The sequence below is a fragment of the Protopterus annectens genome, chromosome 5.part0 (genome assembly GCF_019279795.1).
Source record: "Protopterus annectens isolate FY-2018-M chromosome 5.part0, PAN1.0, whole genome shotgun sequence".
Classification (NCBI taxonomy): domain Eukaryota; kingdom Metazoa; phylum Chordata; order Ceratodontiformes; family Protopteridae; genus Protopterus; species Protopterus annectens.
The window spans coordinates 554,840,895-554,866,547 of record NC_056735.1 but is presented as its reverse complement, the minus strand read 5'-3'; positions in this window follow the sequence as shown (position 1 = coordinate 554,866,547).

The following is a 25,653-nucleotide window of genomic DNA, read 5'->3' as shown; positions in this document are numbered from 1 at the left end:
CTCTGTGGCATATCATCTACTCAGAGGCGATCTCTGCTTAACAAACAAGGCCATGTCAAACCCTGAGCTGTTGGACATGCACCACTTAAAGAAATCCCGATCCCTCTGAGCCACACACTCCAGGATCTAAACTTTGTCGTCACAACGAACAAAACATGCTGAAGGGATAGGTTCCTGACCCAGAGACTCCCCATACTCCGGAATAGACTGCCCATACATGTCAAGCAGAGTGCCTCCTTGGCCCTCTTCAAAAGTAACCTTGATGATTGGATGGGAAATAGGAAATTCACCTCGGGAATCATGTCAGTCACTCTGCTAGACAAGGGTCCAGAGAAGTAAATATTGTGGGAAGAGATATCCAGGGAATTGTTATGGCTAGGCTTGCATAGGCCCTAGGGCCGATAGCCTAGTACCAACCGATGAACCTATGAACCTATGGTGTTAACTTAATCTGAACTATATTTAAAATCATATGTGCAATATCTACATACTGCAAGGATTACTTGTTACAATTCACAATCCCATTTTGTATTTGGAAAGCTGCATATTTAATATAAGACTAAAGGTATATTTATTATAATAAAGAATTTATGTGACATATAATGGCTGTAATCATCTGTCTCATCCATTCCTTATCTCCCATATATATATATATATATATATATATATATATATATATATATATATATATATATACACACACACACACACACACACACACACACACACACACACACACACACACACACACCACACACACACACACACACACACACATATATATATATATATATATATATATATATATATATATATATATATATATATATATATATATATTGATATGTTCATTCTAAATTCATACTGGAAGGTAGATCAACCACTGTGGCTCAGCCTACTGACCCTTCACCGGCTGCTGCATCAAAACCCAGCACATTCTGGATGCAACCTGGCAGTACTGCCTCTGCAGTCCCTGAACTGGCCTGACTGTGCTGATTGTTAATACTAACATGTTACCTTAATTCAATAGCAGTTTATCATTTCTCTTGTACTGTGCAGTGTTTTAAAATTGTGTATTTTTTGCACTCAGTACTGTCCAGAATGCTAACAGCCATGCATTATTGCTTAGCCTGTTTGCACAAAGGAAGGCAAAGCAATAAAAATATGTTTTCCATTTAAGCAAACCTCTTAACTCCACACAAATGGGGAAGTCAGTAACAACAGTTATTCATGTCATAAAAGTTATGACAAAACATTTCAAAGATAAACTGAAGTATGAAAGGCATAGTATCTGTCAGCTATTTCTCACATAACATGTATTCCTAATAAATACTCAAGTTCAAGTTGTATTCATGAAACAGGAATTTTACATGCACTAACACTTTGCCATCCTTTGCCAAATAAGTTTCTTGGAGATGCACTATTTAAACAAGTGTCTGACATGTATTACTATGGTTATTGCCCAGTTATCCTCTATCTCATCAAAAGGCATTCTTAAACACAATAGAATGAAAGGGACTTATTATGCACTGAGACATACTTACTCAGATTCATGTGTGCCCTGCAGCAATGCACTTGCAAATGTTATCTCAGTAATAGGTCCAATGTCAAATACATTACAGAGGTAAAGAGCACAACTGCACTGTTACATTTGTTGTGGGTTTATACTGACACCATCCATTGGTCATCACTGATCCAAACACATTGATATTGTCTACTAATACAAAACACACACTGTCAGCAGTCAGGAAATCTTGAAAAGGTTTTCTTGTGTAGTCGAACACAAATAGCAGCAACCAAAGAATTCCGCAATAAAATCCACTTTAATAGTAAAACTGGAAAGCCGTCGGATTGAGCGCTTTCATCTCCTGACCAGGAATTTCATCAGAATCAACAATCGTTTCATTTGAACCTATTGAAAAACACATAAAATGACATCACAAATTAATTAATTAATAATAAATAACAAGAAAACACACTTCTACCAATAAACTCACGTGTAAAATCATATATAAAAATGTTAAAAATGAAAAGTTTTTTATCTTATTAATTTAATCAGCATATCTATGACTATGTCAGTCATTGAATTTAATTTAATGAAATGTGGATTTGTGAACCAAGATGGGTTTAAGGGAAATTGTTTCATTTAAGCCTGGGCTGTGACAGGCTTGTAACCTTATCTGCCATTTTGTTTCTCTTGCTTCTATGTAATTTCTATAGTCACCTCCTCCAGGGTTGGGCAATACTTTTTCTAAAATAGCAAATGTAAAACCAGTAAAATTGGTGCATCCTTCTGAATGTTTAAAAAGCACTTTAGTGGTGTTGAGTGTGGATATTTGATAAATGTGTTTGTAAATCCTGTCCCTCAAGCATATTTCGGTCTTTCCAATGTAGAACACGGGACAGGATTTACACAATACCAAATACTCAACCCCTTTTGTATGGCAATTTCCTTTGCCAAACCAAACTTTGGATTTTAAAGTGTTATATAGTGTTATATTAACCTTATCACAAATGCATCTACATTGAGAACATGTCCCACACCTTGTGGTACCTTGTTTGAGGTTACCATAACCTCTAGACTTTCCCTCAAACAATTTTTTGAAGTTTATACCTGTATTAAAAACAAATAAGGGCTTAGATCCTGCAATGGACCACCGGGATGGATTACTTTTCAAAATGGCCCAATTCTTTTATACTGTGTTAATAACTTCATTTGCCCTAGTCCAATATGGAACAACCATGGCTCTTTCATAACTATCATTTTCTGCATTCTCTCCTACTGTAACTGTATTGTGAGATGTAAAATGAATCCCTAGGAGGGGTTTATATCTCTTTCCCCACTCTTTAAGAATGTATTCCAAGTTTTCCTTAACTAAATTATTTGGGTAACCCATTTCTAAAAACATATTGGCTACCTTGTTTAATTCTCCTTTCACATCTTCTTTCTGGGAAGTCATTCTGGCTACACAGATGAATTGTCCTTTGATGATACTTTTCTTTTGGTGTTGTGGATGGTTGCTAGAATATTCGAGGTAGGAGTTGCTAAAAGTGGGTTTCCTATGAATTTTTAAAGTAAACCCTGTTTTTCCCTTTTCTATGCATGTGTCCAAGTAATTAATACTTTGGTTACTACTGATGTGGGTAAATCTCAGGAAACTAGATGTTTCATTTAAATAATCAACAAATTCTTTGACCTAGTAGTTGTACCAGACCAAAGCACAAATATATCATCCAAAAAACGGACATAGAGTTTTATATCTTTATAAAACCCGCTCTTAAATACCTTACTGTTCTCCCATTCCAGCAAAACTAAATTAGTATATATATATATATATATATATATATAGGGGTGCATGATGCACCCATAGCAGCTCCTCTTCTTTGTTTAAAGAATTCAACCTCAAACGTAATAAAATTATAATCAAGGACACTTCCCATTAAGTCAAGGATTAGTTCATTGTCAAAAGTTGTATTTCTCCTAATACTGTTTTCGAACATCTTCATGCCTTCCTCTCTGGGAATAGAGGTGAACAAGTCAACAACATCTATGGTCAAAAATATAAGCTTGTCATCCCATAGATTACTAGAAATTCTCTCTAGGAAATCCCAAGAATCCTACAGTAAATGTTGAGCATTGTTCACAGCTTGCTTCAACCATTTGTCAATAAGAACACCAAAATGATATGTTTTCAAACCTCTCCCTGAAACAATTGGTCTAAAACTAAGTTTTTCTATACCCTTGTGGGATTTTGGGATCCCAAAAATAGTTGCCACAGTCGGGTCCTTAACTTTTAAAACACTATAAGTACTGGGCACAATTCTCTCATCCAATAAATATTCCTCTAAAAAGTGGTCTATACAACTATACTCAATGTCCACTTCATTAAGGGATGCAGGAGCATAAGTAGTGGTGTCATTCAACAATTCAAAGATTTCCTGAAGATATTGCATTTTGTCGAAAATTACCATACCACCTCCCTTATCGGGACTCTGATATTGTCAGACAAATCTAGTACTGCGGGCATCAATTCATCAGAATATGAACACATATATATATATATATGCACTTGCATTCCTGCTGTTTTCAAAGTATGTGTATATATATATATATGTGTGCGGGTGAGTGTGTGTGTGTGTGCTTGTGTGTGTGTGTGTGTGTGTGTGTGTGTGTGTGTGTGTGTGTGTGTGTGTTCAGTTAACTATCATTCTGGAGACCATTTTAAAACAGCATGTGAAACATTCCTACTCACATCTTCTTCTTACCAGACATTGGTAAGGTGAAAGTCAAACTTGTGCAGTGACTCTAGCATTAATCACTGTGCTCTCTAGTTTGTGTAACTACATACATAGGAGTTCTAGTCTCACTGCTGTTGTGTGTGTTTTCAGTCAAGAGATACTTTTAGAGCCACATGTGAGACAATCATACCAACATATTCTTCTTATCCTACACTGATGACGTCATCTGCTTTAAAGTGTTCTCTGACAATGTGAAAGTTAGACTTGTGCTGTGGTGCTAGTGTTAAGGATTGTGTTTTCTAGCTTATGTAACCTAGATAGGTAGGGTCAACTTGAGTATGTATGTTCATTCGACTGTCAGTCTGGAGTCAATTTTAGAATAGCATGTGAGTACACAGCTATTTGAGTCACTCCTCTAAACATCTTCTCAACATGCAATGATGATGTGACCCCCTATAAAGTACACAATAACAGAATTGCACTCAGATGCCGCTGCTGGTAAGAGCATTAACTACTGTGTTCTGTAGCTCAACAGTTTGTGATTCTAATCCCACAACAGACAACATGTTTGTGTGTTCATTCAAATATGAGTGTGGAAATAATTTTACACCAAGAAGTGATGCCACATCTGTTTCAGACACTACTCCCAACATCTTCTTTTCAGCATACAATGATGCTGTCATCTTCTATAAAGTGCACTGTGACAGTGTTAAAGTCAGACATCTGTGGTGGTGTTTGTGTTCTGCCATATGGAATCCAGCTAGTATACATAGACAGGCTTAATGTTCAAATCTGACCTCAGTCAACTGCTGTGTGTATGGTTGGTGGTATATCATGATCATTATATCATCTTTTGAATCTCTTTTCATTTGACTCCCACTCAGGAGACCCTTAACATAGCCCCATGAATCCAACATTTCCTTTCTCAGTCTGTCCATATAACATCCTTACTGCAGAACACTGAGAATGTCATCATCTCAAAGGTGCATATGCATACTGTGAACCACATCCCTTCCATGAACTTCTGCAGACCATGTATGTGTGATTTGTAATTCTGATATGTGGTGATGCACATTTCAGATATGGACAGAGGCAGTATATAATACAATAAAACACACACACATATATGCACTTACTCCTACTATTATATATATATATATATATATATATATATATATATATATATATATATATATAGATAGATATATATATATACATATATAGTGCTTTTTGATTACATGGTATGATTATGGGGCTTGGATTTAATTTGATGTTGGCTGTTAACCTAGTAATGTTCTCTGACTCTATGAAGATTGCACATGTCAATGTTGCTGTCATCCACATGTGCTATGTTGAAGTGTGGATGGATGGTAGCTCTACAACAGTCTATTCCAATCTGTGATTTGAGGTAGTGCATTAATGCCTGCTGCTGGCATTTGATTACATGTTCCTTCCATAAAAGGTGTAGTAATATGCTCCTGAGGACTAATAACATAGGATGATGCAATGTATAGTGCATAGCATAGGTAGCAAGGTAGTATATAATGCATAGGCAGCAAGGTAGTGTGGCTGAGTTGTCTAAGGTACTGAATTCAGGTTCCATTCTCTTCAGGAGCGTGTGTTTGAATCCCACCACTGCCAGTTGCATTTAAGACTTAAGCTGTGGCACATGTGATAAATAATGTGTAAGGTATGTGTTCTTGTAGTGGTGTACATTAACACTCTACATATTTCTCATTCAGTCATAGTGATGCTTTCAATGTGTCACATGTGTGCATGTGTATACCTACCATCATGAAATACTATGTGATATACAGCAATATTACATCATACAGATTACTTGTGCACATACACCTTGTTTCATCCACATATTGTAATACTGTTATATACACAAATATATAACAATTTAAGATTTACTTGCAGCATTGGGAATTTCATTGTAGGCATGATTGTGTTGCTATTTACAAGGATTATTCAGGTGTTGCTCAGCAGCATTGTGTGACTGTCAGCATTTCTATCATGAACTTTTCTGCATGACCTTATCCATCTTATTTGTAATGTATTGATATTTAGTTTCAGAGCACTCACAGACACCTTTTCAATGATAAACATATAGGAATATGATGTGCAAGTGATATAATAATAATGTCACCTAGATGGAGTTGTATGGCTGTGTTGTGTTAACAGTTCCACTGTGTGGCACACAATGCAAACCCAAGGTTGTACTTGGAGGTGTTGTCACAAATATTTTTTTATGTATGTATGCATAAACTCTTAAGGGGAATATACATCTATGCACACAGATGGTTGTGGATGGCACCACCCATACTCACAGAGAGGCAATACACAAACTGCTAGCTGACAGATTTGGATCATACTTCACAACACCGTCTCCACTGGTCGTCACCCAATGTATGCATGCAAATGTCACTTAGAATATTTTTCTCAAGAAAGCAGCTCATCTGTGCACTCTCCAAGGCTAGAAACATGACATCAATGGGTCCTGACAACATCACAGGTTGCCTTATCAATAAATTGAAACATGACTTAGCAGACACATTTGGATCCCTACGTAACCACAGCCTCCAGACAGGCAATTTTCTGGGAAACTGGTGGACAGCAACAGTCATCTGTCTGAATAAGGGGGACCAGCATTCAATAAAGGGATTTCTAGACCTATAAGCCTTACTAGTATTATCTGTAAGCCAATGGAAATAATCATCATTTACCTTATCAACAAGGGCATAGTAAATCTACTGACTTTTTAACCAACCCATTTTTGACTTGTTATGGCTAGTTCATGTCTGATAAATCTTATTAACTTCTTCAGGAAGGTCACCAAGACCATGGATGAGGGAAATAATGTGCATCCTGCATATCTTTACCTGACCAAGGCATTTGACACAACTCCACACTCAGGTATTACAGAGAAACTGACCCAACTAGCCATAAGCTACTACATTGCCAAGTGTGTAGCTCAGTGGATCACCAACTGGACTGTCAAAGTGTTTGAATTCACCTGTAGCAAAAGGCCCATGAGCAGTGCAGTACCACAGAGTTCTGTGCTAGGCCCTTCCCTGTTTGGTATTTAATTCACAAAAGTCAAGGCAAACTTAGACAGCTTTATCCAACAAACTTTGCAGATGACTGCAAATTGTGGAAATCCTTAAACTCAGTAACAATATTGATTTACTGTAGAAAACATTAACATACACAATTGATTTCTGTCAGAGCTATGGAGACACACTAAATGGCCAAAAAAGACATAATCACTCCCTTGTGAAAAGCAAATACCCAAGCTAATTACAATATAGACAGCACATCCCTATGAGTAGAAACAGGGGTATGTGATCTGGCTACTCAGGTAGATAGTAATTGTAAGTTCAACCAACATGTGTCCACAGTAGTAACAAATCCCTTATATATGGCACAACTCATAATGATGGGCATGTCATAAAGATCACAGGCCATTATAATTCCATTGTATACAGCCCTCATCAAAGCAATGCACTTTTTTTGCAGGTAACCCACCACACATACAACAGCTGGAGCAACACAAGAGATTTTGCACAAGTAAGATATACAATATTCTAGACATGTCTGACATGTAAAGATTGAAACCCATATCACAGTACACTTTTCCCTACAGACTGATAAGGGCAGATTTGTGTCTTGCCTACAGGACAGTCTCCAATCCATCCCTGATGGAAATGTCACAAATTGGTAAAGCAAAGTGCACAAGGGTCACTCATTCAAATGATGATAGCCTAGCCTCTGACACAATAAATCATGTTGGAGAGATATAAATGTGTTACAGATACTACTCCTTCTCTGGAACAAGCTTTCCATTCATGTAAAGTGAAGGCCTTTCCTGACCATATTCAAGCACAACCTAAATCAATGGATGGTTAATGTTAATTGTAATCCTAATGTTGCACCCATGTCTGTTATGGATAGAGGCAGTCGTTCTTAGATAACATAGCATAGGCTCATAACTGTATGACCTTTGTTCACAATGATTTTTAAAATTGTGAAACTCATGGTAAATATGGCTAGGGTTTATGTCACCTTAGAATATTAGCCTAGTAGTCTTGTGTGAACCTGTGAATTCTAATTCTATTCTTGGTACAGCTATAGTGTGACCACAGCATCACTGATGTAACAGTACATCACATCAGTATTACCACTTGATAGCTTGCATGAGCACATATCATGCATATCAGGATTTCATGCCAATATGACAATCGTACTTGCAATGTCAGGGGGGCAGTGATTGCGTGGCACATGTCTTGAGGTTTGACATGTTTTTACATTTTGCTCTATGCATTGTTTGGTACGTGAACAAATTATCACAGTGACAGCTTCTTTGATCACTGATGCTACACTTTGTACTGCTGTAGTTTCTGTGCACATAGGCATAGTTGATGCACTGCCATCCATCTCATATACTGCTGCACCATTCATTGTAACACATCAGTTCTTATTTCAAACATCTATTGCAGATGCTTCAAACGATTTATTCATTGCCATATCTCTCAATCTAGAAACATCAAAAATCTGGACAAAGGCCCATGAAAAGTAGATACAACTGACCAAAAATCTGGATGCTGATTAACATAAAATGTGCATACATAATTATGCAACACCACCCATGCCAATGAAATTGTGGGATACCAACATTCAAATACAAATTGAAGAACAGATGAAATATTAAATAACACAAAACATAACCAGAACAATAGCGGACTAATAGGTTCATAGGTTCATAGGTTCATACTAGGCTATCTGTCCGAGGGCATTTATAAGCCTAGCCCATAGTTTTGTGGCTTACGCCACCCCTTTAGTTTGGAGAAAATATGCCCATTATTTTGCTGTGCCTCTGTCGAGCAGTGACACTGAGGTAACCCCTGGGGTGTATCTGCGATCTCCCATCCATTGGTCAAGATTCCTCTTGAACAAGGCCAGCGAGGTGCTCTGCCTCACATAAACCGGGATTTTGTTCCACAGCATAGGGAGTCTTTGGGTGATGAATCTATCCCTCCAGCATGTCCTATTAATAACCGTGTCGAGGTTTAAGTCTCCCGCCCTTGTGGCTCTGAGGGATCTAGATTTTTTGAGATGAAGCATGTTCATCAAATCTGGGTTTGACATGGCCTTGTATGTCAGGCATAGGTCACCTCTGAGCAAGCGGTAAGCAACTGAATATAACTGGAGTTCTTTCAGTCGGGCAGCATAAGACATATTTTTTGACCCTTTATCCTTTTGGTGAGGAACTTTTGTGGCCTCTCCAGCTGCTGCAAGTGTCGGGTCAGATACATTCCGAATGGGGCATTGTACTCGATCATTGGTCTGATGAGTGATGAGTATAGGGAGACTATGACTTCCCTTGATCTAGATGTGAATCCCTTCATGATAAGGTGGGCAATGTAGAAGGTCTTCCTAACTACTTTTGCAATATGAGTGTCGAATGAAAGGCTACTGTCAACCTGGGTTCCCAGGTCCCTAATAACTTCTTCTGTGTTCAGGGGATTGCCACCTATATGGTAGCTAGGGGTAACCTTATTTTTCCCGAAGGGTATGACTATGCATTTCTTGGCATTTAACTTTAGGCCATGGCTCTGGCACCAGTTATCCGTTTCTGTGAGACCCTTCTGAAGGATATCTGTGTCGGATGTGTTTTCAACCACGGCCCAGTTTGCAGTCATCTGCAAACTTTGTCAGCCATAACCCTCCTGTGTTTGCTTGTACTTCAGAGAAGTAGATGCCAAACAAGAGTGGGCCCAGGACTGAGCCCTGTGGGACACCACTTGTGACAGGCTTTGAGTCTGACATGGCGCCAGCAACTCTGACCCTGTGGGTTCTGTCACTCAGCCAGTTTGCAACCCATCTTGTAATGTATGGGTTTACATTTAAGTTGATGAGTTTTTCAATGATACCCGAGTGAGGTATTGTATCAAAAGCCTTCGCCAGGTCTAGGTAGGCTGTATGGACTGCCTTTCCTCGTCAATGGCCTTGGTGACTGTTTGAAAAAGTCAACCAAGTTTAAAAGGCATGATCTGCCTTTGACAAAGCCAAACTGGGTTGGATCCAAAGTCTGCAAGTTCCTATGTCTTTATTTATGAGATCCATTATGATCCTCTCCATGGCTTTGCAGATAAGGCTTGTCAAGCTAATGGGACGGTAATTTCCAGGGTCGGTGGAGGCACCGCCTTTGTGGAGTGGGACCACAGTCGCTGCGCCACTCCTGGAGTGCGTATCCGGAGGTGAGACTAAGATTAAACAGCTGTCCTAACTGTGGGTTTAATTCCTCGTTGAGTTCATGGAGCACACAGCCGGGGACACCATCAGGTCCCATGGATGCTGTGTTCTTTGCCTTGGAGAGAGCAGTTCTCACCTGGGCGTTAGAGATGTTTCGGGGGCTACAATCATTTCGTATAGATATCTCTCCTTTCGCGGGGGAGGGCCGAAGTTTGCACTGAACCTGTCAGCCAGTATGTTGGCAATGTCTGTAGGATCAGTAATCTTCACATCATTTTGAACTAATTCTGAGCATATCTGGGAGTTTCCTCCTAGGTTTCTGACATAGCTAAAGAATGCCTTATGGTTGTCTTTAGAATCCTTAGCTATTATTTTCTCAAAATTAGCTTTGGATGATTTTATGAGAGCTCTTAGCTTTTTACTTATAGTGATCAGCGGTGTCTTACCTTTTAAGGATTTTGCTCTATCTTGTAGTAGCTTTCTCCTTTTGTTGTAGAGTTTGTTTATGGCTGGGGTCCACCAGACTGGACGCTTGCCTTTGGTACAAAGAGTCTTTGTTTTGCTTGGGATTGCCTGATCCATGCAGCCCTGCAGGTGCTGGTAGAAGGCATTTGTAAGTGATTCAGCAGTTTGAGTAATGTTAACCGCCGGCTCAGGGGCCTTAAAGGAGACCACACTAGTCTTTAGAAGTGTGAAGTCGGCTTCGAGAAGTTCTTTACTGTGGTCTTTTTCATTTCGGGTGGGGGCGGGATGAGGACCTCCAGCGAGATTAGTTTGTGATCAGATCTCACCAGTGAGGGGTATACTTCGGCGTTGAACATTGTGCTCCCATGTTCGTGATGATGAGATCAAGTATGTTTTCTCCTCTTGTGGGGATGGTGACTAGTTGTTCCATGGCATTTGAGTTTATGAATTCCAGGAACTTTTGGGCTAGAGTGTTTGGGCTTGAGTAGTGTTCCCAGTCTATATTAGGGTAGTTGAAGTCACCTAGTATGATGGTGTTCGGAGATACATTTATCCCCTCCAGTGTTTTCAGGAAGGCCATATGAGGTTCCTGAGTTTGCAAGGGTGGCCTGTAACATGCTACAAATTGCAGAGCAGTCTTGCCTATGGTTAATTGCACCTGGATGGTTTCCGATGTATCGTGCGATGCCACCAGTCTTGAGGTGTGGGTGTCCTTGATGAATATGGATACCCCTCCTCCTTTCTTGGTATTGTCCGGGTTTTGGGGCGGGCATGATATGAGGTAAAACCTGATAGTGCCGGGGTGCTCTCAGGAGCCTTGAACCAGGTTTCTGTCACAGCACAGACATCGATGTTCTCCATACTGAGAAGGGCCTCGAGTGCGTGCATCTTGAGGTTGAGACTTCTGGCATTGAGCAGCATTACCCTTAGTTTTTTTTCTTTGTTTTGTTCTAGGGTGGTAGGTTTAGAATTTGAGCCTTGCCTAAAAAGGCACTATGGGGTGGCAAGAGCCTTTGCCAAAATCCGGAATCCCAGGGTGACAAGTGCAAGCCGTCCCTTGCGAAGCAGAGTGGCTTGTCCAGCATGTCATCCCAGGCAGACAGACATTGGATCCCCTTTGAATGACACCAGAGTTTAAGCCAATTGTTAAAGCTGATCATCTTATCTCTGTATTGTGGCATCATTCTTGGTGAAGGTAGGATACTGCTCAAGGTCAGGGTCATACCTGCTTTGGCTACATAATCAGAGAGCTCCTCTATGTCTCTTTTCATGTAGTCCAAGGAGGTACGTCTCAGGTCATTAATACCAGCGTGGACAATGATTGAGTCGTACTTGTACCTGCTGTTGAGAGACCTGAGTGCATGCGTTATGTGGCGGATTCTAGCACCCGACAGGAAGCTTACTGTGACCTTCTCCTTACCCAGTCTGGTGAGCGGGACGTCAGTGTGTCTGACTATGGAGTCACCAATGACTCCAATTTATAGATTATTAAAAAAAAAATTAGCAGACTGTTCCTCTTCATGATGTCTCCACCCTTTAACTTAAGCAGCTTCTTGCCATTTCAACTAATTCCCTTTGCATACATGATGGTCAGTGTTATGCCTTCTCTCACTCTCTCTCCAGGAAGTACATCCCTTTTTCCTCGATAAATCCCACATCATTTAAGCCACTATCCAAGAGAATCTCCCCAAAAAGTCTGAATCTCTCTTCTTTAAATAAAATCATCAAAACAGACAAGGATTGGTTGTAAAATTCCATTGTTAAAATTGCAGGCAAAAACATTCATGTACAAGTAACGTTACAAAATCAAGTCTTAGAAGAGGTCGAGCCTATGTTTTACATTCGGAAGAAGTTCTTAAGTAATTCAAAAGAACAAAGCCACTTAGGCTAAAATTGCAATTGGACTCCATTTGTGCTAACTTTTAGTACACATTTTTGGTTTTTGGTGTTTAGTTGCATATTTGTGTTCTACATTGCTTTTTGTAGTTTTTGTAGTTTCATATTTAGGGCCAGTTAAAGAGTTTGGAAACCGTCCAGCAAAAGTTGACAGCACGCATTCCCTCCGTTAACTCAGCAGAATATTATTACAGATGTAAAAACATGAATCTGTTTACTATACACTACAGATACAGTTGAGGAAAATTCTTTCTGGCCTAAAAAATAATGATAAAAATCTTACAAACAATTCTTCACACATTTACCAGCAGCAAAACATTCCGACATAATGAAGTAATACAAATTGAAGCACCAGTCACCACATTGCAGTAAATACCAAACGAGTCTTTATTTCTGTTGTTCACACACTAGGATAGTACTGAAAAGTACTAAAATCGAAGACAGACAACAAAATTGTTGTGTCTTTCGGCTTTTCCCGGTTAGGGGTCGCCAAAGCGGAACTCCGGTCCGCTAATGATTGGCAGTAGATTTTTACGTACCAAGTTGCCGGCCCTGACGCACAACCTTCAATGAAGGTACGCCCATTCACACGTCTCCACAGAGAAGACACTCTAGCTGAGAATCTAACAGGACAACATCTTACTGTGAAGTGACAATGCTACCGCAGCACCACCACCGCAGTATACAAAGACAGACGACAAAATAAACCTTTAAAATAATGTTAAGCGCTTTTCGTCCGGATTATATCCGGACTTCTTCAGACAAACCAAAACATCAAAGTAACAGTTTAAATACCCTCCTTGTGTAATGTTGACCTATCAAATATTTTTTAGTCAACCACTACAAGTTTAAAGGTGTATTACATAGCCGCTCATTTGAGCGTAACCTAATACTCGTGTTGTCTTTGTTCAATTATAAAATTAGTAGTAATACTAAAATTAATGTCAGCTATAAGCCCCTTCCTATTACACTAAGACAGAAGAAGTGAACAATAAAAATATGGACGACAGTTTGATTAAATTGTTATTGGAGAGAAGTGAACTAAACTGGTAACTACGTTTAGATGCTTGTAGTGAACCAGGACTCCACGAAGCATATTCTATTTCATCCATATTGAAGCTCAAGAGTTTATTTAGGTGAAACTGGTTACTTTTAGAACTGCACCCTAGGTTAATTTTCCATGAAGAGGTAGTACTAGGCCTATACACACAAACAAAATACTTTTTATTGACTTTTTATTGATGTTGAGATGGATATAAACACCATTTAAAGTCACCGTTTATGGATATAGGTTTTAAAAACACTTTGTATAATTCATTAGAAATATGGTTTTATATAAAAACTGGATATAGAATTTTCCATAAATTTTAAAGAATGTTTACTTTTAAAATTGTTAGTACATTTATTTAATAACTTTTAAGAATTGGTAGTATGTTTTTAATATTGTCTACCATTGTATTTAAGCAGTGAAAATACGGTAAAGACTTGTAATATTGGTACATTGTGGTATGTTGTACTTGTATATTACTGAGTAATTAAGTTATTTTAAATTATAAGGGTTTCTTTGGTATGTAACTATTTAAATCTGACATCCGACATTAGTCACTAGAAGAGATTGGTTGCGGAGTCAATAAATGTTTGTAGATGTACATCCTATGTAGACCGGGTGCACTGACCATAATAAAAAATTAACTGTATTCATGTAGGTCTATTAAAGAGAACACATGACCTAACTGTAACGCTAACAGTATAAAATAAAAGTAAAAGTAGTTTACAGTATTGAATAATTTACTTAGTGTAATAGGAAGGGGCTTATAGCCGACATTAATTTTAGTATTACTACTAATTTTATAATTGAACAAAGACAACACAAGTATTAGGTTACGCTCAAATGAGTGACTATGTAATACACCTTTAAACTTGTAGTGGTTGACTAAAAACGATCTGATAGGTCAACATTACACAAGTAGGGTATTTAAACTGTTACTTTGATGTTTTGATTTGTCTGAAGAAGTCCGGATATAATCCGGACGAAAAGCGCTTAACATTATTTTAAAGGTTTATTTTGTTGTCTGTCTTAGATTTTAGTACTTTTCAGTACTATCCTAGTGTGTGAACAATGGAAATAAAGAATTGTTCGGTATTTACTGCAGTGTGGTGACTGGTGTTTCAGTTTGTATTACTTCAGTTTACATTTGACTTTCTTGGTTTCTATTCCAACATAATGATACTAATTTTGACATCAAACTAAATAATCCGTATAAAAGGGACTCTAAAGATTATACTAATTGTTCCACATCTGTGGAATAAATGACCATACTATATTAAATTACAAGAGAACATAAATTACTTTACGAAAAATTCAGATGAATGCATGGTAAGCAAGGTCTCTGATGTGATTATTCGAGAGTCAGCATTCTTACATGGCCATTTGGCTTACACACTGTTGCAGTTAACTCACTGAGAATATACCATCAAGTTAACAAAAGTGAAAACTGTGCAACCAAAAAGAAATATAATGAAGTGTAATATGATTAAAAAACTAGAAACAATAAAGTACATACAAACCTAGAACAAAGAGAAAATCGGCTTGCACTAAAATGGAAGGACTTTTGCATTTTTGGGTCAATTACATTTCAAGTTAACCAGACAGAATAACAGATATGACAATTATTGGCTGAAAGTGAAAGCACTGAATTTGCAGATAGTACAATTCTGCTCATGCTAGTAATTCTAAAACAGCAATGCTTAAACAACTTAAAGAATGTCCCTAACTCACTGCTGTGACAAGCATTTTCCTTTTTTTCCCCTTTGCTGCAACACTAACACAAACCTTTGCCCACATACATATGTACACACACATGTGCGTGCATACATACATACACACACACACACACACACACACACACACACACACACACACACACACACGCACACACACACGCATACATCCATAATGAAAAAGCACGTGAACTTATTTCCTGTCAGACTAGAACCAAGAGATGGAATCTGAAAAGCACCAGGAACACCCGCCTGCAAAATTCAGTTAAAACTGAACAATAGTGACGAATGAGCTTCTGCCCAATATAACTAGCTGCACTTCTTTAATGTCATTTACAAAAACATCATTGTAACTGTGATCCACACATTTCTTAACTGACAAATGATATACACCTCAACCGTTATTACACGCATACACACTAAAGCCAGCTATCATTTCAATCAAATCAAAGCAGATCTCATGCAAAATCTACAGTGTAATGGTACAAGTTTTTAAGACTAAAAGCTCTGTTCCTCACATAATAAAATGCAAAGGAGATCCTGCTTGATCTTGCATCATTTAATAGTCTACTACGGAGGAAATGTAGAGATAGTGCAATACACTTCTGTGGATTAGGGTAGGGAATAATTGCATTATTTGTTGTGCTTTATAGGTTCATAGGTTCATAGGTTGATACTAGGCTATCAGTCCTAGGGCCTATACAAGCCTAGCCATAACAATTTCTTGGCTGTTTTTTCCCACACTATTTACTTCCCTGGACCCCTGTCTAGCAGGTCAACTGACGTGATCCCTGGAGTGAATTTCCTTTCTCCCATCCAGTCATCCAGGTTATTTTTGAAGACGGCCAAAGAGGTGCTCTGCTTGACATGTATGGGCAGTCTATTCCAGAGTCTGGGGAGTCTCTGGGTCAGGAACCTATCCCTCCAGCATGTTTTTTTTATTGTGATGACAAGGTTTAGATCCCTGGAGCGTGTGGCTCTGAGGGATTGAGATTTCTTTAAGTGTAGCATGTCCAACAGCTCTGGGTTTGACATGGCCTTGTATGTTAAGCAGAGACTGCCTCAGAATAGGCGATATGTGACAGAGTATAGCTGGAGTTTTTTAAGGCGGTCAACATAGGGCATCTGCTTTAGGCCTGTGATTCTTTTAGTGAGGTATTTCTGCAACCTTTCCAGTTGTTGCAGATGTCTTGAGAGGTACATACCAAATGGGGTGTTGTATTCGATAATGGGTCTAATGAGGGATGAGTACAGTGGGACAACGACCTCCTTTTTTCTGGATGAAAAGCCCTTAGTGATGAGGTGTGCCATATAGAAGGATTTCCTGACTGTTGTGGCGATGTGGTTATTGAAGGTGAGAACACTGTCCACCTGTGTCCCTAAGTCTCTTATCACACTTTCGGTGTTTAGTGTACTGCCACCCATGTGGTAATTCACGGGTTGATGTTTTTTTTCCCAAAGGGGATAACTATACATTTCTAGGCATTGAGTTTGAGCCCATGGCTCTGGCACCAAGCATCTGTTTCTGTAAGGCCCTTTTGTAGAGTATCAACATCATTTGGGGATTCAATAATGGCTCTCAGTTTGCAATTATCTGTGAACTTTGTTAGCCAGAGTCCCTTAGTGTTGGCCTGTACTTCAGAGAAGTAGATGCTAAACAAGAGAGGTCCCAGGACTGAACCCTGAGGTACTCCACTTGTCACTTGTCTGGAGCTGGATTTGGAGTCAGCTACTTTTACAGTGTGGGTTCTGCCAGTAAGCCAGTTGGCAACCCATCGAGTGACGTAGGGATTAATGTGCAGCTTAGTAAGTTTATCTATGATTCCAGAATGGGGGATGGTGTCAAAGGCCTTGGCAAGGTCCAGATAGTCTGTGTGGACTGCCTTACCCTCATCCTTTAAATCTTAAAAATTAAGCTTTAAATCATTACATCATATTAAAAATTTCATGTACTCAAAACCAAAGACATCAAATATTTTGTTACATTCATTTTGTATTTCCTCAGTTAGTTCAATTCCCAATGGTTTCCCACAGGTACTTTCCCAAGCTCAATACAACGATTTATATAAGTGTTGTCTATTTGCAAACATTTGATTTTATCTAATTTCTTTTCCATTAAATAAATCATGTCCTTTAGAATACAAGATTCATTATATTTGAGCTGTTTGTTATTACTATGTACATCAGGATTACTAACAAACAAAAAAAGTACTGTCCAAAAATTTCTCAGTAGCAGCATGTGCTATTTTTCATTTCTTTATCTACACTCCGTTTACATGTGCATTGCATATGTACAGAGTTAGAAACAGTACCTGTAGTTATAGCGTCCTTATCAGCAACAGCTGCATAAGTTTTCTTTGGGACTGTTCTTTTTGGCTTAGCCCCATATTTTTTTTCATATTCTTTAACCTCCATTTCATCTAATCCAACAGAACTTTTGCTCATCTGCAGAGTACTGTGTAAATCAACAGCAGCACCTCCAAGATTAACAGAAATCAGAGCGGGTTCTATAGAGGGTGGGGGAGAAAGAGTGATTAATGTATAGAAGAGAGGGTGTGGAGGCTGCTGACTGCCCTAGCTCAAGACGTACTTTACCACCTGTAGCAGTGGTACACTAGTAGAATGACATTCAGGCAGGAATTATTCAACACACATACTTTTCCTGTATCCTTGATATAGGGTTTGTAGGGTAGATAGGCTGTGAGGTGTATTGCTGATAATTGCAGGGGTTCCTTTAGGTTCTTACAGACTAGTGCTGGAAGCACAAGTAGAGCAGGGTAACTTAAGGAGGCAAGAGAGACTAGGTAGTTATGAGAAACAGGAATTAGCACATAGCAAGTTAAGACTGGACATATTATACTAAACATTCACAGAGACCTATATGTAGATAGCAAATAAACAGTACAATAATCCTTGTATTTCAGATAATAATAGTCATTCACAGAGTCAGATATGTAAACATAACAGTTACACATTACCTAACCCTTGGTAGCAGCAGATGTAAAAACACAGTTAAGCATTATTTATATGCTGCTTGGTAGTAAAACACTTTCTGCAAGAGTTATATGCCCCTAGGTAGTAGCAGAAACAAGGAGATAGTAGTATATGATGTTCCTACCTATTTAGCAGCTACAGTAGACAACCATCATAAAACAAACACTATGAAGGACTGTGCTGAGACAGGACACTGTGCAGGGGCCTGTAGGACAACACTTTACAAGATGGGATACTTTGCAGTAATGCAGCAGACAGAGAGAGGATAATACAGTTCCTAGCACAACTAGTGCAATTAAAGGACTGCTACCCAAGGGTGCTCTTATAAGTATATCTGCTTCTGTGTGGTATATCAGTGACTATCAGCCTTACACACCGTTCTTATCAGTAATCAGCTTATGTGCAGTATATAACAAATCAGCAGTATAAAGACACTACTGTAGGGAGGTATTTTGAGGACAGCTAAGCATATAGTTAAGTCCAAGCCCCTAATAGTCTCCAAGTGGATGGTGTACTTACAGAATCCGTGTAGCGGTGATTAAAGTAAAAACGCTACCAACAGTGGGACAAAGGAGAGGATGTAAGCTTCAAGGTATGCACTTAGGATGTGCTGTTCAAAAAGCCAATTGCAGGCTTCAGATAAAGCCACCAAGTATTGCCATATATAACGTTTGCCCCATTTAATATTCAAGCATGATGTTAGTCAAAAATGGCTTGCTAATATTCTACAGGCAGAAGACACTAATATTCATTCAAGGCTACACATGTGAGTAATCCAACCCCTAGAGAGACTCCACAAGGATGGTGATTTTTGACAGCCGATTATAGGCTGAAAACGACTGTAAAATAACACATTAACAGCATAAGAAGAATGTGTGTTGAAGAAACTAGGCTTCAGAGTAAATGCTTAGGAGGCACCGCTCAAAAGCCGTTTACCAGTTTCAGATAAACAAGGTATTCGGTCACGCTCAGAGTAGGATCCGCCTGAGAGGGAGGATTAATTAAACTTGTCATTGTCGGCTTGTTATAATGGCAGAGGCAGTCTTTAACAGCTATGACTGTCCACTTTACAAGCAAGTACAGCTAGACAAGTAAGCTAGCTCTAAAATAGTCATATAGAAACACCACGAGGGTGGTGTAGTACAACTGTTGGGATAAAGAAAAAGGTAAGTTTAACCCTCCTTTACATTCGACTTTGGTAACATTGGAAAGAGTTATTCTAAGTTTGCAGTTTTTCTAAGAAATAAATCACAAGAAAATACTTAAAATATCAAAAGTGGTTCCTTTCTTCTCTCAGCGTTTTCTCCTCTTGGTAGGTGCTTCAGCAACAACTATCAAGCCTGGAAAGATGCCAAAACCACGTGGCTGCAGGGCTTTAAGAGAGAGAGATCAAGGAGTTTGGAATTGACCCAAAATGGCCATCAAAACTACAGTTTCTAGGCAGTAACCACTCCTACAGGGACAGGCAGGCTGTTCAGTGTTAAACACTGCCACTGGTGAACACAGAGACTTCCCTTTAGCCCAAGCAAGCACTGGCCTCCAAGAAACTTACAAATGTCCAAAGGTCAGTTTCAGGTTTACTCTCCAGTCCAGCTGGTGAATCTGGGAAACTTGAGGCAATGTTACAACTGCCTTATGTTTACAGACCACCCTCTCCTCCTCCCATCAAGCTCAAATATATGTGAGAGATTCAACTATATAGCCAAACTGGAGGCTAAGCTCTCTCAACCCAGTACTGGCACAGCCTGTCAGGAGGAGAAGGTAACCACACACACCACAAATCCAGTCTCACACAGACCTATCGCATCAGCAAACCAAACACATAAACACACAAAAATATACTCGGAGGCTCTAAATAAAAATCGGCCTAAGCAGCAGAGACCTCCAAAGCAGACATCCAAGCAACCCCTACCACAAAACAATACCCATGTAGCACATAGCTCACAAAGTCAGTGTGCCACACAGTCACAGCTCTTAAGGCTAAACAACACACCTAATACACTTGTAATAGGTGACTCTATTGTCAGACACACTGACGTCCCATTCACCAGGCTGAACAAGGAGAAGGTCACTGTAAGCTGCCTGTTGGGTGCCAGGATCCGCCACATAATACAAGCATTCAGGTCACTCCAAAGCATGTACAGATATGACTCCGTCATTGTCCATGCTGGTGTGAATGACCTGAGATGTACCTCCCTGGATTCATGAAAAGAGGCATAGAGGAGTTCTTTGATCATGTAGCCCAGGCCAGTATGACCCTGACCTTGAGTAGCATCTTACCCTCACCAAGAATGATGCCACAGTATAAAGACAAAATGATCAATTTTAACAATTGGCTAAAGTATTGGTGTCATTCAAAGGGGATCCAGTGTCTGTCAGCCTGGGATGACATGCTCGACAAGCCACGTTGCTTCACTAGGGACGGCTTGCACCTGTCACCCCTGGGTTTTTGAATACTGGCAAAGGCTCTTGCCTCCCCCATAGTGCCTTTTTTAGGCAAGGCTCAAAAGACAAACCCACCTCCATAGACAACACAAAGAAAAAAAAACTAAGGGTGATGCTGCTCAACGCCAGAAGTCTAAACCTCAAGATGTACGCACTCGAGACTCTCCTCAGTATGGAGAATATCGATATCTGTGCAGTAACAGAAACCTGGTTCAAGGCTCCCGAGAGCACCCCAGCACTAACAGGTTATACTTCATACCATGCTTTTCGGCCACAAAACTCGGACCGAACCACAAAAGGAAAGGGAGTATCCATATTTATCAAAGATACCCACACCTCCAGGTTAGTGGCACTGCACGAAGCATCGGAGACCATCCATGTGCAACTAACAGTGGGCAAAACTGCCTTTCAGTTTGTAGACTGCTACAGACCACCCTCCCAAACACAGGAACCTCACTCTGCTTTCCAGAGAACACTGGAGAATATGAAGGTCTCTCCAAAAACCAATATATTGGGTGACTTCAACTACCCAAATATTGATTGGGAAAACTACTCAAGCCCAAACACCCTCGCCCAATGGTTCCTAGAATTTATAAACTCAAATGCTATGGAACAACTGGTCGCCACTCCCACAAGAGGGGAAAACATATTGGATCTGGTCATCACCAACATGGGGTCTCTATGTTCCACACCAGAGGTATACCCTTCATTGGTAAGATCAGACCATAAACTAATCTCACTGGACATCCATATTCCGTCCCCACCCCCAGCCAAGGTAACCACGGTGAAGAACTTCTCAAAAGCAAACTTCACACTTCTCAAAACCGAGGTGGAATCCTTCAAAACCCCTGAGCCAGTGGAAAATATGGCCCAAAATGCAGAATCCTTTACAAAAGCATTCTATGGACACCTACAGGAATTCATGGAGCATGCTATCCTAAATAAAACCAAGACTCACTCTTCCAAAGGCAGGAGACCTGTCTGGTGGACCCTGGCCATAAATAAGCTATACAACAGAAGGAGAAAGCTACTACATGACAGAGCAAAATCCCAAAAAGGGAAGGCGTCTTTGATCAGTACTAGCAAGAAACTACGATCCCTCATAAAATCAACTAAGGCCAGCTACAAAAGAAAAATTGCACAAGACAATAAAGATAATCACAAGGCCTTCTTTAGTTATGTCAGAAACCTGGGAGGCAACTCCCAGATATGCTCTGAGCTAGTGCAAAATGACAAAAAATACACTGAACCCACAGGCATTGCCAACATCCTGGCAGAAAGGTTCAGTGCAAACTCCCCCCCCCTCACCCCCCCAAAAGAGCAAATGTCTATCCCAACAGAGTGTAGCCTTCCTGAGATCACAGATGCACAGGTGAGAGCTGCCCTCTCCAAAGCAAAAAACACAGCATCAATGTGACCAGACGGTGTCCTGGGCTGCGTCTTACACGAGCTCCAAGAAGAACTAAACCCTCATATAAAGTCACTGTTCAATTTCAGCCTTACTACAGGATATGTACCCAAGGAATGGGGTACAGCAACAGTGGTCCCACTCCGCAAAGGTGGTGCCACAACAGATCCCAGAAACTATCACCCTATAAGCCTGACTAGCCTGGTCTGCATAGCTATGGAGCGTATCATCATGGAAATCATAAACAAAGACATTGGGAACCTCCAGACACTGGATCCTACCCAATTCGGCTTTGTTAAGGGCAGATCTTGCCTCTTGAACCTGGTCGACTTCTTTGAAACAGTTACCAAAGCCATAAATGAAGGGAAGGTAGTCCACACAGCCTACCTGGACCTCGCAAAAGCCTTTGACAGAATACCCCACTCAGGCATCATAAATAAGCTCACCAGCTTAAATATCAAGCCCTATGTCACAAGATGGGTTGCAAACTGGCTCAGGGATAGAACCCACATGGTCAGAATAGCAGGTGCCATGTCAGACTCTAAACCAGTTACAAGTGGCGTTCCACAAGGCTCAGTCCTGGGACCTCTCTTGTTCAGTATATATTTCTCAGAGGTACAGGCTAACACGGGTGGACTATGGCTGACCAAGTTTGCAGATGACTGCAAACTGGGTGCCATAATCGACTCTCTGGCTGACACAAGCATCCTCCAAAAGGGTCTCACAGAGACGGATAACTGGTGCCAGAGCCATGGCCTAAAGCTAAACACCAAAAAGTGCATAGTCATCTCCTTTGGGAAAAACAAAGTGCCCACAAATTACCACATAGGTGGTAATCCATTAAGTACGGAAGAAGTAATTAGGGACTTGGGGACCCAAGTAGATAGCAATCTCTCCTTTGACAATCACGTTGCCAAAGTGGTTAGAAAGACCTTCTATATAGCCCACCTTATCACGAAAGGGTTCACATCTAGATCAAGAGAGGTCATTGTGCCCCTCTACTCATCACTTATCAGGCCCATAATTGAATACAATGCCCCATTTGGGATGTACCTTACCCGACACCTGCAGCAACTGGAAAAACCCAAAAGTACCTCACCAAGAGGATCAAGGGGCTCAAACAGATGCCTATGCAGTTCAGCTAAAGAAACTCCAGCTCTACTCAGTTGCATACCGCCTACTCAGAGGTGATCTGTGTCTGACGTGTAAAGCCATGTCCAACCCAGAATTAATGGACATGCTTCACCTCAGGAAATCTAAATCTCTTAGAGCTACATGCTCCAGGGACTTGAACCTCAGCACAGAAATAAATAGGACATGCTGGAGGGACAGATTCATATCCCAGAGGCTCCCCTCACTCTGGAACAAAATCCCAATCCATGTTAGGCAGAGCCCCTCACTAATCCTCTTCAAGAGAAATCTTAATGAGTGGATGGGAGATTGTAAGTTTACCCCTGGGATCTCTTCTGTGTCCCTGCTTGACAGAGGTACAGTAAACTAACCTTAAAAGGGCTACCTCCTGTGACCTACTATACAGAGGCACAGTCAACTAATCTAAAAGGGTGGCGAAAGCCAAACACACTCTGGCTAGGCTTATAAATGCCCTAGGGCAGATAGCCTAGTATCAACCTATGAGCATATGAACCTATAAAGAATTGTATGAATTACAGGAAAAGCATAAATATAACAGGTGTAGGAATAACCTGAACAACAATGAATGGAAGATTTTGAAAGAAGTTAGTAATGATAGTAATATACTTGTTATGAAACCAGATAAGGGTGGGGGGGCTAGTGTTATATGACAGTGGAGAATATTATAATGAAATGTATGAAATCTTGAATAGTACAGGGACCAATGACATAATCTCAAAAAATGAGGTCAACATTGCTCATCGTCGGATTGATTTATATCTGGAAGAGTTATTATTGGAAAATAGAATTACGCAGGACATATATAATTTTGTGAAGGTAGAACATCCAGTATTGACCATTATCATAGGTATACCTATAATACATAAAAATGTAACAGATCCCCCATTTAGGCCTGTTATATCTGGTAGTAAATCATGAACATTTCCACTAGGGGTAATGATAGATAGATCCTTGAAATATATTTATAGCAAAGTACAACACTTATTCAAGGACTCTTGGGATTTCCTAAGTTGATTGAAAAATGAAATTTGGAATAAGAATTTAATGTTTCTCACCATAGATGTCATAGACTTATTCTCCTGAATTCCAAAGGATGAAGGGCTTGAAAGCTTTTGCAATAGTATAAGGAAATATAGTGGTATGGAATGGGAGAAAATTCAATTTCTAGTGGAATTCATGTCCTCGGTATTAGACAATAATTGTATTTTTTATGAAGGCGAACTATATAAGCAAACAAAAGGTGTGGCTATGGGAGCAGCATGCACCCCCATATTTGCCAACCTTGTATTATTGGACTGGGAAGACAAAATATTTTTTGTAGTAGATTTATGTCTTATATTAGATGCTACATCCAGTTTTTGGACGATATTTTTGTCCTGTGGGATGGCACTAGTGATGGTATTGGGCAATGTGTGAGCTATTTAAACAAGTCCAGTATGTGTTTAAAATTTACACACACCCACAGTGAAGAGGGTATAGCTTATTTAGACACCTATGTAAAACATTCTGGAACTGGGTTTAAATCTAAAATTTATAGGAAAATTGCATTTAGCAACTCCTATTTGGAGTACTCCAGCAGCCATCCATGGAAACAAAAGAAAATCCTCTGAAAAGGTCGATGTATAAGGGCAGCAGGTCAATGTATAAGGGCAGCACGAATTACCTCACAGTATGAGGATATGAAGAAAGAAATAGAATATATTGGTAAAATGTTTCAGGAATGTGGATATCCTGTTTCCATGATAAAGGAGGTGTCTGAATATGTTATTAGTTAGTGGGGTATTAAATATAAACCCGTAATGGGTGATGGTATGGTTTACATACATGAAGGCACAAACAATGGCAACTATGGGAGGGCCTTCATATTGGAATACAATCAGTCTGCTGAAGCCATAAAGAGTATTGTTCAACAAAACTGGGTATTGCTAAAGGGGGATATGGAAGTGTATACCATCTTGAGAGAGAAGCCCACTTTTGTGTATAAAATAGGACGAAATTTAAAGCACAGATGTGAA